Source organism: Rhinolophus sinicus, linkage group LG12 (genome assembly GCF_036562045.2).
Source record: "Rhinolophus sinicus isolate RSC01 linkage group LG12, ASM3656204v1, whole genome shotgun sequence".
Lineage (NCBI taxonomy): Eukaryota > Metazoa > Chordata > Mammalia > Chiroptera > Rhinolophidae > Rhinolophus > Rhinolophus sinicus.
In genome coordinates, this window is record NC_133761.1 from 67,029,109 (window position 1) to 67,047,935 (window position 18,827).

General features: G+C 49.6%; 3 long non-coding RNA genes across 16 annotated transcripts in view; 1 reads left to right on the plus strand and 2 right to left on the minus strand.

The window, feature by feature from the left end:
- The window catches only part of LOC109457772 (uncharacterized), a 40,476-nt gene extending 34,029 nt beyond the window's left edge, over positions 1-6,447 (minus strand). For 3 of the 14 annotated variants that reach the window (XR_012490960.1, XR_012490958.1, XR_012490959.1), the window contains exons 1-2: positions 4,190-5,591; positions 225-3,107 (exon numbers count right to left, since the gene is read on the minus strand). This is a non-coding gene — a long non-coding RNA (uncharacterized LOC109457772). The other 11 variants (XR_012490968.1, XR_012490967.1, XR_012490963.1 and 8 more) reach the window with 10 other exon arrangements.
- A 2,921-nt stretch (positions 6,448-9,368) lies between these two features.
- LOC141567899 (uncharacterized) lies at positions 9,369-10,329 on the plus strand. The gene is made up of 2 exons (XR_012490879.1): positions 9,369-9,725; positions 9,837-10,329. It is a non-coding gene; the product is annotated as an uncharacterized LOC141567899 (long non-coding RNA).
- Positions 10,330-14,212: 3,883 nt separating this feature from the next.
- Positions 14,213-18,827, minus strand: part of LOC109457771 (zinc finger protein 281) — a 58,540-nt gene continuing 53,925 nt past the window's right edge. The window contains exon 6 of the long non-coding RNA XR_002139086.2: positions 14,213-18,231. This is a non-coding gene — a long non-coding RNA (zinc finger protein 281). The remainder of the gene's footprint in view (positions 18,232-18,827) is intronic.

Consider the following 18,827-nt stretch of genomic DNA (forward strand, 5'->3'; position numbering starts at 1 on the left):
GGCACTTTTTCCCCAGCAGCCAGCCCTGCCTGCATTGCACTCTTTCTGGAAAACTATCGGAGTCCGAGGGCCCCAGGTGGGATTGGCCTCAATGTGCTCCGAGACTTTTGCTGAGTCGCTCCAGGCTCAGCACTGGCACCAAACCAGAGTCTACATTAACCTGTGACCACAACTCTTCCCCCTCTAGTGACTCCCTGAGGCCCTGCCTTACTTAACGCACGTACCACAGGAGGTGTTATCAGCGGCTGAATCTTAAGGGAACCAACAGGTGGCAGCAGGCCTTGGGGTGTCCTGGCTTTTTGCAGAGCTGCCCCAGGCCAGACGCTGGTGGCAGCCAGAGTGGCCTCTCCCATGTGCCTCCAGGGTTAGCACAAGCAGCAATAACTGCAGATCGCTTTGTAGCTCCTACCCGGTAGCCCCCGGGCGGTCACAAGCAGTGGGTGACCTGGGCCTAACGTAATATTGTATGTTAGCTTTATTTTTTTGTCAGTCTTTTTTTAAATGATCCTTAAAAAAATGAAAAGGCTTGACTCCCAGGAAGGCAGCTGGACTTCTGATGACGGCTACTAGGGGGTGACAGAGAAAGGAGGAGGGAGGGGACCTGGACCGATGTGGGGAGATGAGAACCCCGCCGGCCCTTTTCCGATTTAAACAGGGACCTTCAGCCTGTTTTCATGGATCTCCTTATGGATGCCTTCCTGTGCTGCCAAAGTCTGTATTTATCCACCAGAGGAGCTCAGGACCAGTTTCTGGTTGATCAAACCAGAGGCCAGGTCGTCATTACGGAGAGAATCATTCAATGATGCTCCCGAGAAACCTGCACCAGAAATACCCGAGCAGCCGGGGCAGCGCCAATCGTTTCACCAGGAACCACTTCTTCCCGCCAGGACGCCACTCCAAACCGTAATTCACGTCTAGTGAAAACATCAACCGCTTTTATACATTCATTAAAGGTCATGTATTCATCAGGGTCGATCCTTTTAATTCTTTGTTACTTAATAATAAACAGGCATCACCCAGCACGAGGGAAGTATTCTCAAGAAACAGCCAAGAGACTCAGTGAGCACGTACATACAGTTTTAAATCACCCAAGAAGCAGCTCAGATGTTTATTATTATTCGTCTTCACAATCAGAAAGCTTGATAATGTATCGTAGGCGCGTAGCGTCATCGTTCTAGATGCTAAAAGCAGGTGCCAGAGCAGAAATGACAGGAGGACTTCTCCCCTGGACATCCTGCCTCTCATGCCGTATGGAAAGTGCTGGCACCGTGACGTTCTGCTGCAAAGCTGGTGATACAAGGACTGGCGTGCCGTGCCATCCCACATGCTCTCCAGGGCATCTGGGAACCGACCCGCCTTCACGCTGCCAACGGAGATGACGCTCTAATAAAACGACTCCTTGCATTTGAAATGAATGATGTCGGTAGCCTCCACCAGGGGCGTCTGGGATGGGACCTCCAGAACCTCCAAACTCACTGCTCAAGAGACTAACTATCCCCTGTAGGCCTGTTATTCCTGAGCTAAAAATACCCTCCAGGCTGGATACATTGGAAGACAACTAAGGCTTCTCAATATTTCCAGCAGCGAGGCCTGTGTCTGTTGCTGCTTGGCTGCTTCCCTATGAGGCAGTGAGACAGGACACTGCAGAGCACGTGAGCCAGAAAGACCCCAACACAACACATACTTGGAGCCACCCCGTGGCGGGTGAGGCACAAATTAAAGAGACAGGGAGTAAAAGATGGCAAGAAATGTAAACACACTGCCTTAAGGTGTGAGAAATGGTTCATCTATATATAGAACCAGTTTAATATCAACAATTAATCTATTAATCTCCAATTATTACCAACTAAAACCGAGATATTCCACTTCATAATCTTTAAAATTGGCAACTCAGCTCCTGGCATGTGTTAACTAATAACTTTTCTATTTTGGACTTTGCCATATTAACACACACACACACACACACACACGCACACACACACACACCCCAAAGCTGAGGAATGCAGCCTGTCCACAAAGCATTTTCTCTGGGAAGCTGCAACCCCACCATTCAGCTGGCTGCTATGCCCCCAGCCGCTGGAGACCGATGACACCGCCAAGGCCTGCAGCTTTTATCTCCTACACATATTTCACCTAACAGGAGAGGCCATCCGTTATCAGATGCACCGTTGTCTGATGTGCCTCTAAGAAAGAAAACACATAGCCAAATCCAAGCCTCATCACAATTTCTGAGATAAAAATATGAAGTGTACATCTCAGAACTAATGTAATATGGCATCTATTCTCAGTTCCCTCTGATCCCCGTGTCACCACCCAGGCCAGGCCCCCTTCATGTGTCACCTGGAGCTGAGCCATTACCCTCTAATGGACCCCTTGACCCTTGACCCCTCCGATTCTTCCTCTACTCCGCTGCCAACACGACCACTTCTACAACACAAATCTGATCATTCTGGCCTCCAAAGTGTTCAAAGGCTTCCTAACGGCCTCGGGACAAAGACCTAACCCCTTGGGCCCAGCAGCCCTAGAGTAACCTGACTTCTGTCACCTCTCCCACCTCATCTCTCACTCACCTCCTCACCTCAGAACACCCGACCGTCAGTGCTTCAAAGGCCAAGCTCCACGCACCTCTCAACGTCCACACCCTCCTTCCTCGGCGAGCTCGTCCACCTGGCTCACACCTGCTCGTCTGTCTCCTACACCCTGTCTGTCCCAACCCTCCCTGACCACTCTGCCCGAAGAGCAGACCTCTGCCATGTGCGCCCCGAGCACCATGCGTGATGCCAGCACAGCGGGCGGTAGCCGGAGTGACGGCCTGAATTATGAACGACGAGCCTTTCCAACTTCACGCTCTACGAGTCCCCGTGTCTAGCATGGTACCCGGGACGTGTTGGGTGCTCCGTGTTTGCTGACTGACCAAAAAGCACCACGTCTTGGATGATGGCTAACGCACTCTCCCCAACACTGGCAGATACGACGTTTTGCTGGAAGATGCTCACAGGGCTCTAAGGAACAGCGTCTCAAATTGGGGTGCTGCGCACACAGTAGGCACTTCTTCATTGTTAGGTGTGATGCAGCTGCTGCCGCTGACAGCCACGAAGGTGGAAACACTGCAAGAAATAAAACGTCATTGCTATTGAAGAGGATTCGTTTCTTTAAATACGCCATGATCGAGCTCTGTAGTTTTTCTTTACCCTGACAAGTGTGTGAGCATGACTTCTCATAACTACGTTAACCATTGATTCTAAAATTCCAGGACAGAAAAACAACCCTAGGACCAGGTTACAAAGCAGAAACTGACACTGACAACAAATGCGGTCAGTGAAGTATATTTTCTCCTCCGGTATAAGGATACAAATTTTAAAATGTAATAAGAGAAACAGATTTGATGTGTCTTTTAAATTCCAAGGGATAGAAACCACAAAGTCTGAGCTACAACAAAAAGTGACTTTTCTCATTTGCCAACTCAAATGACATCTGGTCATTTGTAACAGAACAGGTGTTCTCCAGGTAAACATTCCCTGGGCACACGGTGTCTCCATTTCATATCAGACAGTCCCCAGCTGACCATCACGTTCCAGCTGATTCCCCGGGATTTGCAGTGAATTTTCCCACGACGTTAAGTTCTGAGACGCGGCCTTACTAACTCCTACCGGACTGCAGAGTGCTGTGCCCACTGTGGATTAACAGGCTTTATGTGCTGTGAAACGCTGGATTAAACATGCGTTATGAGTTCACTTTAGATCCGGGACACATTGCCTAGTACGGTTTCTATGAGAAAAGGACCCCAGGGAAGCCAGCAGCAACGGAAATGCACAGCTCCCTTCACTTTCTCTGCCCGTCCAGCCCCTCAGCTCCGCCCCAGGATGGCGGCAGCAGCCCCCACTGGGCAGAAGCCCAGAGCCCCCCCAGGCTCTGTCCATGGCAGCACGGCCCCCTCAGTCCCCTGTGGCACTGCCGTTCCCTCCGCAGAGCCCGGGCAACCCCAGGTCCTCACCTCTCCCCTCACACTTCACCAGAAACATTAATAAAGCCGCTCCTCACCCTCATCAGACCCCGGTCCAGGTCCCCCCCATCCCCTTCACTCGTCACTCTCACTTCGCCTCCTCCGTGACCTCCCCGGCTCAGCCGCAGGCTTCAAACCATTTCCCAAAGGGAATCTGTTTCCCAAAGTCTCCTTTCGCTGTCCCACCTGCACAGCTTTGCTCCTGTGGTCTCGTCTCTCCTGGGCCCGTCTCTCCAAACTCCAGTCTCAGGAATACCACCCCGCCAACCCGCACCTCGGACCCCACCGGGCTCCTGACACCTGCTAGACCAGCCGACCTGGCCGGCTCCTTACCTGCACACACCTCCGCCTGCCTTGCCTTTCTAATGCGACCTGCCTGTCTTCCTTCCTTTCCTCCTGGAGTTCCCTGAGGACAGGCAGGGCTTCACCGGGCGACCTGGCCCCCAGCGTGTGCGCACACACATGCACACGCACACACACACGCACGCACGCGTGCACACCCAGCTTACAGCAGACACAACGTGGTGAGTGAACACAACAGGACTCAGTGGGCAGTGTCCCCCTCAGTCAAAAAGAGGCTGAAGGCAGTGCAGCAAGGGTTCTGTAACCCACTTAAAAAAGGGGGGGAAATAACGCCAACGCTTAGGCAAAAGCAAAAGGCTACGGGAAAATAAATCAAGGCACGAACAGCAAAATAGTAAGACAGAAAGCCAACTGTTCTCTTCTTGGAACCATTAACATTTCATCACAGAAGAGAAAATGCTCCCTTCTAACACCCGCAGGAAGTGACACCACTCATGACTTTGCCCTCGCTGGGTGCTATGACCCAGTAAAGTGCGTCTCCCCACTGTCACCCCACTGCATTCTCCTAACAACCCTACGATTATCCCTGCTTTACCTCTGAGGAAACTGAGTCACGGGGCAGTTAATTAACCTTCCCAGGGCCTCGCCATCAGCGGGGCAGAGCTTAGGTCTGAACCCCAGAACCACCTCTTCCTGATCCAAACTCATCCCCTGAATTCAGCTATTGACTGTGCTGTCTTTGCAGCATTTGTGTGGGGTGTGGGGCACACGGCGCCCTCCTACCAGAGAAAGCAATGCTCCCACGCATGCCCGGTGCTACAGCCGCTGAGCCCCCACAGTCCCTGGCTCAGGTGAGTTTCTCATGTCTCATAGCAAACCCAGGAGCTGTGTGTACACCACAACCCAGACAGGTGAGCCGACTCGGTCCAAGTCACACTGGACCCGGTGTGACGGTCCCTCTGCAGTCAGCCACCTTCCTCGGGTGACACCACCCACGCCCGAGGTGGTGGGGACGCGTAGGCCACCACCGCTGGTCAGCGACAGCCAGCAGGAGAGGCACCCGTCCCACTCAGGCTGGTGGCGTTTTTCTTATCGCTCTTTAAAAACATAGTGTTTTCTTTGAGCCTCACGGAATTCCGCAACCTCAGCAGAAAACAGTGAGATGAAGGAAAAAGACCCTTTCTCTCCACTGACCACCTCTTCCCCCAAACACCCTCTCGAAGAATCATTTGATACTCAAAATGACACCACGATGCATTACACATAAAAAGCGGACTAATCAAACAACACGGGGGCTCAGCTAACATTTGCCAAGTGTCCCAGTGCCTCACGGCTAAATGCCTTCTCGGGTCGTTTGCGCGAATCCCCGCCGATTGTTCCCCTGCGGGCGATCCGCAGCCTCCCCACACTGCAATGCTGCCTGGTCTTCCCACCAAGGAAGCCGCGTAAACCACCGCAGGTTAAAACAGCTCGTACTAGAGGAACCAACCCGAAGCGCGCTCCCGGCCTCAGCCCCGCGCGCCCCCGACCACATCCGCGCGCCCCCGACCGCATCCACGTGCTCCCATCCCAGCCCTGCGCGTGCCCGACCACATCCGCGCGCGCCCATCCAGCCCCGCGCGCCCCCGACCGCATCCGCGCGCCCCCATCCCAGGCCCGCGCGCCCCGACCTACCGCATCCGCGCACCCCCACCTGAGACCGTGCGCCCCACCCCTGCAGCCCCCACGCTCCCCTGGTCCCAGGCCCGCGCGCACCCCCACTCCGCGATCGCAGGCCCCGCAGCCCCGCAGAGCAGAGAGCTAAGGCACCCGGCGGCCCGCCGCGGGCTGGGCAGGTTGGCTCCCCCTGGGGGCCGAGCTCTTGCAAAAGGCAGACTGAGCTTGAGCACGAGCTGGTCCAACCCTCTTGCCTGGAAGAATCACATCCACACCACAAAATCCGTTAGGTGCGCAGTCCGGCCGGCATTGCTGTATTTACTGCGACCTTTATTCACACATTCAGAGAATGACTATCCTGAGAGTGGGACCCGTTGGAAAGGTTACGCTCTCTCCTCTACAAACTCATCGCGCACAAACCCAGCCCTGCGGGTGCCGGTGCGTCTCCGCGGTCACTCCGCGCCAGGCAGACGCCCAGCGCCCAGGGAGTCCAAATTAGAACTGCACTAGGACCCGCATCAGTAAGAATTCCCACATTTTAGACACAGTTAGGGTTCATGCTTTTTAATCGATGATATTATTGACGCCTCTGAATACGCCCCACATCAGAGGCCAGCTGGAGCTTCCCACACTTGTCCAGCTGGAACCGCAGAGCCCGGAACAAGGGCCAAGTGACGCTCTTCTCCAAACACCCAGACCGCGCACAGGCTGCAGCGTGGAAGGTGCTAGATCGGGCCTTGCTCCCAACAAGCCTGGGCTCGCTGACATCTGGGCTGCATGACGCACGCCAATTAACACGTCCCCAGGTTTCCTTGCACACCCCACTCTCACGTGAAACACAGACGACTGTTCTTTTCAGCGCAGTCTGCTGCCAGAAGAGCCATTTCTCACTCTGTAAGAACCTCACAGGAATTGCCACTAAATGAAACTGCTCCACAACGACCTAATTTGTTCATTCAGGAGGATAAAGTCGTCCGATCCATCCGCTGCCGTTGGCGTGGTTTCCGTTATTAGGTTGGTGCAAAAGTCATTGTGGTTTAAAAGGTTAAAATAATTGCAAAAGCCGCAATGACTTTTGCACCCACCTAATACCTTAGCCATAAAAGGCCCAAGGCTTACCAAGACTATTTTGGAAATAAAGGTTTTCAGAACATGAATCTTAATGAGATCCTTATTTAAATCGTGCCTGAGAAGGTGCTTTACTTTTTAGATGCCTTTTTTTTTTTTTTTCACTTTCTACATTTATTTTAAGTGTGTTTTTCCAGGACCCATCAGCTCCAAGTCAAGTAGGTGTTTCAATCTAATTGTGGAGGGTGCAGCTCACAGTGGCCCATGTGGGGATCCAACCGGCAACTTTGGTGTTACGAGCGCCGCGTTCAAACCAACTGAGCTAACCAGCCACCCTAGATGCTCCTTTCTATTTTCACCCATTTGTAATCCCAAACGCACTTTTTTAAAAATGTTGTAAAATGTATTTTCTCCTAAGATGTCCGTTCACTATCTTAGACCTGTTGCCTTTTGGGCCTTAGGTTATTTTGTGGTGAATGAAAGATAAAATATGTAATTATGAGAGGTTTTCCATAATGATACACCCCTTCATGCCCGCCACCCTTCAAATCAGACCCCTTCACAGTCTTTGCCTTCCTCTGTCCACTCTTCCTCCGATGGAGGCTTTTCAAACAGGAACGAATCCATAAACCCGTGCTTCCTGAGGTGAGGTTCTTAGAATACCAGTCTGGCAAGATCCCCCGTGGGAAAGGAAGGGGCCCATGCATGTGGCATGCAGGTATTTGCTCCACCTCCGATACCCACAAGTCACATGAAGGCTGGTGGTCCAAACCTGTCCAACCTGGGGGAGCCCAGCATATCTCAGGTTCGAATATGCATCCTTTTTCCCAGCAAACTTGTGAATATGCTGCGGAACTTTTATCTCTAGGATTTCACTGCCAGAATTAGGTACGTAAACCATCTAACATGTGGAATAATTATAGGTCAAATAAAACTGAGATGCAAGAGGGAGCAGGAGAATTCGTTTTAGGGAATGAAGAGGAAGCTGGCCCTAATTGCTGTTTGTGAATTTCATTTAGCCACTGTGTTTACCAAAAGAAAAAAGAAAAATAAATGCTTTGGGTGAACAGACACCACGTCAGAACCCTGAGGCTACACAGAATAAGGAGGTTCCAGAAATATCCCTTTCCTCCCATGGGAACTAGGATCCAGAGTGGGGGAGCCCAGGCTGTTGAGTCAGCCTCTCCATCACCCCACACACCGGAGGTCTTTAAAAACAGTCCCCTACCCAGTGCCCTTGGAAGCCCCCTGCAGTGCCCTTGGAAGTGAACTGTGCTCAGGAGAGAGGGCCACCCTTCTAAAACTGATGGACTCGGGGTGGCTGGTTAGCTCAGTTGGTTAGAGTGCGGTGCTGGTAGCACCAAGGTTGCCGGTTGGATCCCCGCATGGGCCACTGTGAGCTGCGCCCTCCTTTAAAAAAATAAAATAATAAAATAAAATAAAGCTGATGGACTGCTCCAGCCCCACCGTTGCCCCCAGAAGATAACCGTGCACCCCTCCCAGCTCACCGCTGCCAGAAGATGGGCACGGTTGACAAGATTTTGATGCACTTTTTCCCCCTTGTGGCAGAACCAACAGAAAACAAACTGCACGAACACCATCCTTGAGAACACGACCCAGACGCTAGCAGCCTAAAGGCTGTTCACACTATGGCCCATCTGGACCAATTTTCATTCACTGAAAACATTTTACCAAAGGAACTCCAGCTGCATCAAGCACCGGGGCGAAGAGGAAGTGGTGGGGCGGAGGGGCAACCAAATGAAAAAGCCGCCTTCAGTCCTTCCCCGCCAGACATTGTTCAGAAAGCTAGGGAAGCGTTTATGGAGAACACTTAACAAATCGCCCTTAGACATGCCTGCCCATGGGGCTCCCAGCAGGACACCTTCTCCCCCTCCCCCCCACACTCACACATGAAGGCACAAAAGGTAATGTGACTATAACTAAGAAATTATGCATGATATTTGTCTCCTGTTCCTCACAACACTTAGCAGAGGACTAGGCAAAAAATAGATGCTCCATAAAAACTAATCAATTGATGAGTTAATTGATCGACTAATGGCCCTTCTAAAGCTACTTATTATCTGAGAGAAGCTGGATATAGGCTGTAAACACTTTGTTCCTTTTTTACCCCAGAGATTATTTTCTATTTCACAGGAGCCTCACAGTTCAAACTGGACTATGAAAAATGAACCAAAACAGGGTGGCAAATAGTTCTCAAATTCTATCCCACCCACAAAATTTGCATTATGACCGTTGATATTTATCAAATGTCACCAGGCCCCTTCTATCTATCATCTTCACCCACACAGAATAGCCTGAACTGTGCGTATGTGCTTTCTGTTACCTAATAACAATGAATTTTATGGAAACTCCTCAACGGAATAGAAATGATAAGCAAAATATATTTCCTCTCTATTTATATTTCATCTATAAAGCCCCCTAAAGAATTGCTTTCTTAGGTCTGATGCTTGATGTGTTTAAAATATAAGCACTTGCTAATTTCATCGCTAAGAATTATGAGTATCACATGACATATGCCATCAAACGAACGAGTCCATCCTGAGAAATTTCACTGTAACCAGCCATCTGAAGACCAGGATCTGCTACTTAAAATGCTTCGAGTTGGGCTGGCTAGATATGTTGAAGGTGGGAAACGTTCCCCGGTGTGTGTCTGATCAAGAGACGGTGAGCAAAGGTCCGTGTTTCTTGTACTTTCACAGAAAATGAAAGTGATTCTTAACTACCAGAATAAAAATCCTGTGAATTTACATGTGTGAAACAACTTCCCTTTTTCTGTTATTTTCAGTCCCCCAAGGAGTGGAAGAACTGAAAGATCTTTCGGTGTCGGTTCAAAGAAACTGCAGCATTTTTCTGTTCACAAGAAGTAGCGTCTTAAAGCAGCTTGCATGATATTTAAGCAATGATACCACGTAGTAAAATAAAGTTCTAATCGCAGCCTGGGAAATTATATTCATCGTCTAGAACGTAAGTGCTTTGGATTTAGTCAGTGATCAGCTCTGTGTTTCTCTGCAATGGAGCTCACCCCCCAGCCAAAGTAACAGGGTGGGGGGTGGGAGATGAGGGTCAGGGGGATCAAATATATGGTGATGGAAGGAGAACTGACTCTGGGTGGTGAACACACAATGGGATTTATAGATGATGTAATACAGAATTGTACACCTGAAATCTATGTAATTTTACCAACAATTGTCACTCCAATAAATTTTTTTTAAAAAGAAAGAAAAAAGAAAAGAAAGAACATAAGAGAAATTAATAAACTAGAGGGGGGGAAAAGGGAACGTTTACCAAACGTTCTCTTTCACTTTGTCTGAACAGCCCAGCACTGCTCATCCAATCTTGCCCCACTCCCCCAGGAATGTTGTAGGGCGCTTTGAGGGCACACATACGCACAATCTACCCAGGCCAAAAGGCAAAGTTACCGAGGGGACGTCATAGCCATAAACGCTGACATTTTAACCTTGAAAGTTCCCCGGGGTCAGGGAAACGGGGCAGCTGCAGGCTGGTGTCTCTGCTGCCACCTGTTGGCCGTACAAGGAAAGACATAACAGGAGAGGCGAGGAGAAAGCCTGTCACCTTCATGCTGTGTTTGTGTTACGATCCATAAATACTGCTTCAATGTGGCAAGGGGAGTACACAGCCCCTTCAGAGAGTATTACAAAAGTCCTGGACCCCTCCCTGGAAAAAACACATACACAAAACATTTTGGTAGACGACTCGGGCCGACCTGAAGCCCAGCCACGCACCCCTTCTGGCCCACACATACCCCAGGCAAACCTTTTTTGTGCTATGCCAAAAGCTCTGCAGAAGGAAGAAAATGGGCATTCCGGAAGGGTGATTAGCATGTGAGCTTCAGAAGAAAGCTTTTCACATCCAGCGAGTTTTAGTTCGAAATTGGTCCTTATCGAAAAAAAGAATAAAGACCTTCTTGAACTTTCCCCTGCAGCCGACAAAGATTGGATTTTGTTTCAGCATTGATCAGTGGGAAAGGCTCTCTGGGAATTGCGGGGGGGCATTTCCAATGGAAATGCTGTGTGCTTTTGACACCCCCACTGCTGACGTCTTAGCACCTCCCACAGCTGAGTTTTGGATGGACCACGCAGTCTGGCACACGTGGTCCGTTGGCTTGGTTCACAGAAATGCCTTGTGTTTCCACGAACATTGTGCAGCAAAGGCTGCAGGATGGCCGCTGCCTCTGCATTGTTCTGAACACACCCCAAAGCGGTCCTCTCTGGAGGCCTCCCCGGTCCTCCGTTCCCTACCTGGGCAAGGGTATGTGAGAAGCTGCTGGAACCAATCCGTCCATCTTCCTGCCTAAGAAGTGACCTGTGGACTCCTAAGGAGGGGACCACTGGCCCCGTCAGTGCAACACACTGGTCCCTGGGACCTGTCAGTGTGGCCTAGGGATTAACCCAGAAATGCCCAGCACCCTAGACACTCTCTCTCCGTGAAACCCCCTCGGATCTGAGGTGGAGGCAGGAAGGGAGCTCGTGTCACCTGTGTGGTCACACAACCTCACGGCTCTGTCTGCCTCCAGAGACAAGAGCTTCTCCCCTTCTTTTTGTCCTCAAGGGTTCGATCTCTACTTCTGCTTGGGCCCTCCCACAGCCCGCGTAGAGCATGTTTCTCCACCCGCAGGGAATGGTTCACCTTGAAAAATAAATGCTCGTTGTCTTCTGGGGGGAAGGGCTCCCCGTGCACTACAGCAGTTTGACGGAGAGCTAACTGAGCAGGGAGCCCCGGGGTGCTGCGCCCGGCCCCCCGACCCCTCGCGAGTTCACACGTTTTGTTGATGTAATAAAATGTAGCTTTTACAGTCATCTGCAGTATGTAATTCCAGACGCACACAGTGATATTACCAGGGTGATGCTTGGGTTTCTTTTCCCGTTAATGGAAACTACATTTAACATGAATTATGCAAAGACTCGATGATGGCTTGTACAAGTCTGTCCACACGTCGATGTTTTAGAGGCAATTCCACTTGTGGCGGCCCTCTCCTTGGTAACAGGTTTTGTTCCAAAAGGTGATCTTAAACATACACGTAAAGCGGTGCTATCCACGGATAAAACAAACATGTATAAAACTCCGTTTTATGAGAGAATGGTAGATGTGGAACACGGCATCAGTTCTCATAAAATTTTGTCCAGAGAGCATTTACATTTTGACTATGTTCTTTGCATCACAAAGAATGTTGACAACAGGGACTCTGAACCTGTCCAGAACGAAACCACCGTGGTTTTCTCCCAGGGTCCCCATCACAGGGGACAGGCCCCAAACCAAAGCCCAAGGGTAACCCCATCTTCCTCCTCTCTCACCCGTCACCACGTTTTGTTGATTTGCTCCCTAAGTGTCTCTTGAATCCATGTACTTCTGCCCACACCCACTGTCACACTCTGAGCTACATGAGATCTCACCTGGGGCCCCGCGATGGTCACATATCCCACCTTCAACCAAAGAACTGGAATAGTTGAAATCGGGGTATCTGGTTTACTCAAGGTGAAAAAACTTCTAGAACTCGTCCATTGACAAGAATAGAATGGACAGGTTCATGAAATCTGAAGGGAAGATTCTTCCCCTACTCAGAGAAGGGGGAAGAGAAGGCCACCAGCGTGTGTCGGGCAGGAGCTGTGTGGCAGCCACCACGAGACACTTCCGAGTAGGTTATTTCATTGAGCGCACAAGCACAGACACCTCGTCTTATCCTCACCTGACAGGTGAACACCTGACGCCAAGCCGGTTCACATTTTTTGCTAATGGGACCACAGCAATTAGCAGCCGAGTTAATAGCTGAACCCCAGGCCGACAATCACGTACACGCTTTTTCATGGGATGCCACTGTGACAACTCTGTGCCCTCACCTGTTTTAACAGGTAGCTCTCCCAATGGAGTGACTTCCAACACTCTTTCCTATCACATGTGACAATTATTGTTAGGTTTTTATCCATACGTCCCTCCTCTTTTATCTTCTAGAATGCTAAAATTGACCTCACCTCTCATTTGTGTTACTTTACACACAGTCACTGCCTTCTCTTTTCGGGGACCTCCACCAGACGCGTGTCCCAGGGTGTGACTGTCCCCAGCCCTCTGGGAACCTGCGACACACTCTCTGACCCTCCCAGGATGTTCAAGGCCCCTCTCGGATCTTAACAATTGACAGAAAAACCATGAATAAAACACACATGCGAATTTGGCCTGGATTGTTGGTAAGTATATAGTTATTTGAGCCTAGACCGGTGATGAAAAATGACAGCAAGAGAATGACCAGAGTAATTCACTGTCCTATTTAAGAATATTTCACAAAGTCGAGGTTAAAACAATGAATGAACAAATTAAGTTGTGTTCAGAAACACAGGTATTGTTCATACTCCTCGACATTAAAAAAGGAAAAACTTTCCTTTGCAACAGCTTTAACGTATCTCAGGACAGATTGTTTGAAACCTTACAAAAACTTTTTTTCAGTACCTTCCACTGATACAATCTTTACTTTTCCAACTGACGTTTCAAATTTCTGACTATGGGAACTTTAAGATTGGGACAACAGAACCGCCTTCTCCAAGACTGAAAACAGCCCCTCCTTGGTGCCCGACCAGTTTGAGGCCTCTGCTGTCATGTAACTCAGATTCCTGAGGGGAAAAGGTCCATTTCGCGTTTGTTTCTTAGTCCAGTGGCATGAGCCTCACCCAGGATTTGGGCCGAGGGCTGCTGGGCCGGGCAGCCCAGACCTGTGTAAAGACTGTGCGTCCTGGGTGTCCCGGCAAAAACGTGCAGAGGGAGTTCACGGTGAGATGCCCGCGCTCTCTGCAATCACACTGCGCTGCGTATGGAAGGAAGGGAAGGAGCTGCCACTGGTGAGAGCTGCAGTCTCACACGGGTGACGGGGGTGTTTGCAGATCCCTGGAGGGCAGGGTTACTGCACTCGGCCTGCCGGCACCTTCAGCTGCCCACCCACACCTGCTAGGAGTCCTGAGTTCATCAGATTAATATATAACCACAGCGATGGAAGGAATCATTTCCCCATCTGCATGTCGCCTCAGATTTCAAATTCCTTTAGGTAGAAAGCAGGCAGCAGCCCGGCTCTGCGCTGTCTGACGTGTTTGCTCTTCCTCTTCAGACTGAAAGCATTCCAAAAGCTGAACAAAAATACAGCGCAAGAGCCCGCCTGTCTGCACCATTTACATGTGTTCCATGCCCTAAAAATGCGGAGCTCATTAAGGACTGATATTCCAACCTTTTCAGTCGGCTTCTTATTAGCACAACACCCTGAACTCACAAGTGTCACACCATCGCACGGAACCGGTCACCTTCATGGTGTTTAATATAAAGATAGCACAGTATTTATATCCCCTGCAATGAAGAGAAGGATTGTTTTAAGGTTGCACAGCCTCGATGTGATAAAGAAAGAAGGAACCTTACAAAATGATAAATATTTTCATTAAAAAACTTTAAAACTAAAAGTTCAAAGATATGTTCTCCTCTCCTATTTCTTGTCAAAACATGACTTAAGACCCAAAACTAATCTACTTTCAATTTTATTCCATATTTCAGCGCTGTCATAGTACTCAGCAGAGAGTATTGGAATACGATCATTTTTTATTTTCTTGATGTTACCGACAGCTTTATTTCACAAAGCAATCTTACATTACGCCTACCAGTGGCAGGGCACAGAGGTCAAGCAGTCCATCCTTACAGGTGGAGAGCTTATTAAACGGCACGTCTATTAAACCCAGTGGACAACATAAAGAAACATCCCAGCAAAATACTTTTAACATAGTTCAATGAAGGTATGGTTCAAAAGGGTAGTAAATAATTTAAACGGAGACCAATAGGGAATTTGTTATACTTTTCACTAGCATCTTCAAAATTATATTTCAAACAAAGTGCTCAGAATAGAGACAAACACGAAAGCTGCCGAGAAGGGCTGGTGTTCCACAGCCATCGCATGGAGTGTGGCTACTTCACTGTAATTCCAAACATGTATAAATCAATTCAATCGCAGAGCTCATTTAAAATAATCTAGGCATACAGAGTAGGTGATTGTGAACGGAGACAACAGCTTTGGAAAAAGAACCATCCTGTCGTTTTTATTACTGTTTTGGAAAACAGTTGATTTTTAAATTTTGCGTCTAATAACATTTATTGATGACAAAACTCCACTTCAAAGGAAAACACTGCATCAGACGAATAGTCAAAATAATATGGGAAATATCTGTTGACACATTACATTAGACTTGGTGTGAACCTCTTTATGTGATTACAAAGCATTAGCCAAAAGCATTTGTAAATGCAAACTTGGGGTTTTCTTTTTTTTCTTCTGGTGTCTCTGGTAACTCAAACCTATCATCCTTTGAATCGCAGCGTTTCCTCCTGTATGTGGTTAACCATATTCACTAAAACTCCAAAAACAAAACGAAAAAAACAACAGGAAAAAATGAAATGCATAAGAGCCAACTTCGTCACAGGCAGGCTGTGGTTTTTTCACCGAAATAACCGCCTAAATCAATGACTTTTAGCAAGCGCCTCATAAACACCATATCTCTTCATCTTGAGCTTGGCCACCGCGTCTCTTACCGGGAACAGAAACTACTTGATCAAGGGTTATTAGCAGGCCACCTGGTAGGATAATTAATAAGATACAGAACCATCACCCCTGGCTGTTAAAGTTTACAATTCCCTTCCCTCACAGCCCTACCCCACAGGCACTGTCCTTGCTTCGGCACATGATAAATCATCGACCTAAGTGTATTTGCACCCAATCATTTTTTAAAGTCACAATCTTTGGAGTGTCAACTTGTCAAGGGTCAAAGGGAAGAAGAGACAAGATTCCCAAATCAATCTGCCTGTAGAAACTGTCTCATTTCATTTCAAATTACCTGCTGTGCTTGAAACAGGCTACGGACAAACTGCCTTCTTCCATAAACCGTGACAGCCCAGGTCGAACCTGTGCGATCCTTCATACGCGGCGAGAGTCATGCTCGTTCTGTCATTAACTACTTTTAAACGGCTGTGCAGGGTTAAGTGAGCTTGCAAGGCAGCCGCAGACATAAATACTGTTTGGACAGTTTAATGTCGGGAGACAACTCCTCTGGGATTAAAACTGTGTAACCCAATAGAACAGTTGTCGATAGAAGGATTAAGGTACTTTGGTATTGTTACTTGGAGCCCTGCCTTTCCGTGTGTTTTGTGTAAGTGACCCCCGAGGAGACTCCGAACGTCACCCGTCTGCATCATGCGACTCCTGGACAGTGTTCTGAGGGTGGGCGTTCGGGGGTCCCCGTTCCCAGCGCTTGTCCTTGGGAGGGTGACAGGAAAATGCGAGCACCCTGGTGGTGTGGATGGGTACCTGGCCGCAGCAGCAAGCCATGGGCTCCTAGGGTCATGGTCCGTGGGAATCCAAAGGTCTAAGCTGCCCCTGAAATCAGGCAGTCAGGTCACCCCCTGTGCACAACAGAGCCAGGATCTAAGGACGAAGACACAGCATGATCCCAGGGCCGCTGCAGAGCTCACGCCTGAGGCAAGCGCCGTACCATCTGAAGACACCAGTAGCTAATGTCCCCCAGTGCTTAGCATACAGTGGCACTGAGTTAACTGCCTCCCACGGAGGACCTCACATAAATGTCACAACAGCACACTTAGGCACCTGGAGAGGGGGCAAGCCCAGAGGACCTCGGTTTTCATCGGCCTGATGTCCTACCATGAGCCACACGCTACAAACCAGGCTCACAGGGGTAACCAAATCACCCATCAGACTGTGACAGGAAAACCACAGCCCCTTAAAAAATATACCAGTGGAAATAACCCTGCTGTCTTACATTCATGACACTGTCAGACGTGTCAATTATACAAGATCAGATATTTGTAGTAATGAACCTCAAACGTCAACTAGATAGCGAAGCATACGTTACAGTGTTTTTAATGGAGATCTTTAATGACTTTTTTTTAACAACTCAACCAAGTCCCCCAAAAAATTCATAAATAGCAAGATTAGAAAATGCAGCTGGGCAAAACCGAGAAAACAAAATTAACCCAGAATCTCATCACCCAGAGACAAGAAAAATAGAATCTATTGAACACATTCTTTTGGAAATCTGATATTAATACTGGCTCCTCAAGCTCTGTTCCAACCCCTTTTTCACCAATAAACTCTACAGCTGATCCTTGTCACTTTAATGGGACTGTACAGGACTAATGCCCTGAAGACATGCTGTCTCTTCTGACCTTACAAGGGAGGACACAGAGGCCCAAGAAGTGACGTAGCCTAAACCCTGAGTCCGGTGCTCTCCCCTGAACCAAGCAGCCGCCAAAACAAAAGCAGTACCAGTGAGGGGTCTACGCATGCCCGACAGGCATTTTTGGCTGAGCTGCCCATGTGAAAACATTTTCATACATTTGACCCCAGTTTAGAAGGCTCAGCTGACCAAGTGGGCATCTGATAGCCAAATCTCTAAAAGAAAAAAAGCCAGGACACTCCAGGCTGGGACGCTCAAAACAAGCTCTCTGGAAAGTGCTGCCGGGGCCCTACCACGCGGGAGCTTAGTTACTACATGAGTGAATACACGGCGATCCCAGCCTTCGGAAAATTCCCCGTCTGGTGGAGGCCGTGGCAACACACCCACAAAGGCTCAGAGAGCAGAGGCAGCATACTGAGTGGAGTAGAGCACAATGTGAGCCAAACACTCGATGCCCAACAAACAGAACAAAGGGGCCATCACAGTGAGGAGAGGTCAGGCACTCAGGCACCAGCCAACACGTATTTGTCGGGCGCCTGTGTGCCAGGCAGTGGTCCAGGCTCTGGGGGCTCAGCGATGGTCCAGGCTGGGCAGCCTGGCACTTGGGACAAGCCTCAGACACAACCAAGCCTGTGTGAGAGCAATCCTCCCGACCCCTCTCCAGCCGGCGAGGCAAGTGATATCACAGGAGCCTCAGTTTCTTCAATGAGAAGACAAAGGAAACAGCTAGCCCACTGTGTGAAAGGAGGTAATAGGTTAAAATACGTGGTGCATAGTGGGAAGCCAACAGATGTTACTGGGGGGCGGGGGGTCTCCCCTGACTGAGAGCTGGTGTGCTCCACCCATCACTGCCTGTGGGCTCCCTGACTCCTCACAACTTACCAGCATCCTACTGCGTCATCCTACTACTTGACGGATGACAAAACAGAGGCACAGGAACCGCCCAAGCGCAAGCCACTAAGGAGGGAAGGCAGTTTGTCTCCAGAGCTGGCGCCCAGGACACTGGACCAGCCCCTCTCTCCCCTGCCGTTTCCTGTCCGGGTTCTGAGGGAGGGGGAGGACAGGGGTCCAGGGCACCCTAGACGGCTGGGCCTCTCTCAGGGACCCCACATATACTCGCTGTCACTTGCCAGTCCCTCCTTGCCTGTCTGTGGCTGCCAACCCCTTCTCCCTTGAATTGCTCACTGCCTAGCAGAGCTAGAGCCCTGGTCCCAGTAGTTCCTTCGTCTGACTGAGTCCCCACTGTGTGTGCTCCTAGGGCACAAGGTACAGCACCCGTGACAAGCTGCTGATGGCACGTCAGTGCCTGTGATCCTTTTAGTACAAATGTGTGCGCAGATTCCGTCAGAATCCCTGCTTGTTCTGTACATGGGGTCCCAGTAAGTACGCTGGGCACAGCCTGTCCCGGTCAGTGGTGTCAGGGCTTGACCCTGAGCTCCCGGTGCAGGGGACAGGGGATGGCAGGCTGCCTCCTGGAGATGGTCTCCCCCAAGGCTTCCCAAGTGCACCTGAAGGACGCTTAAAGGCCAGATGCCGTAATTCACTGTCCAAAC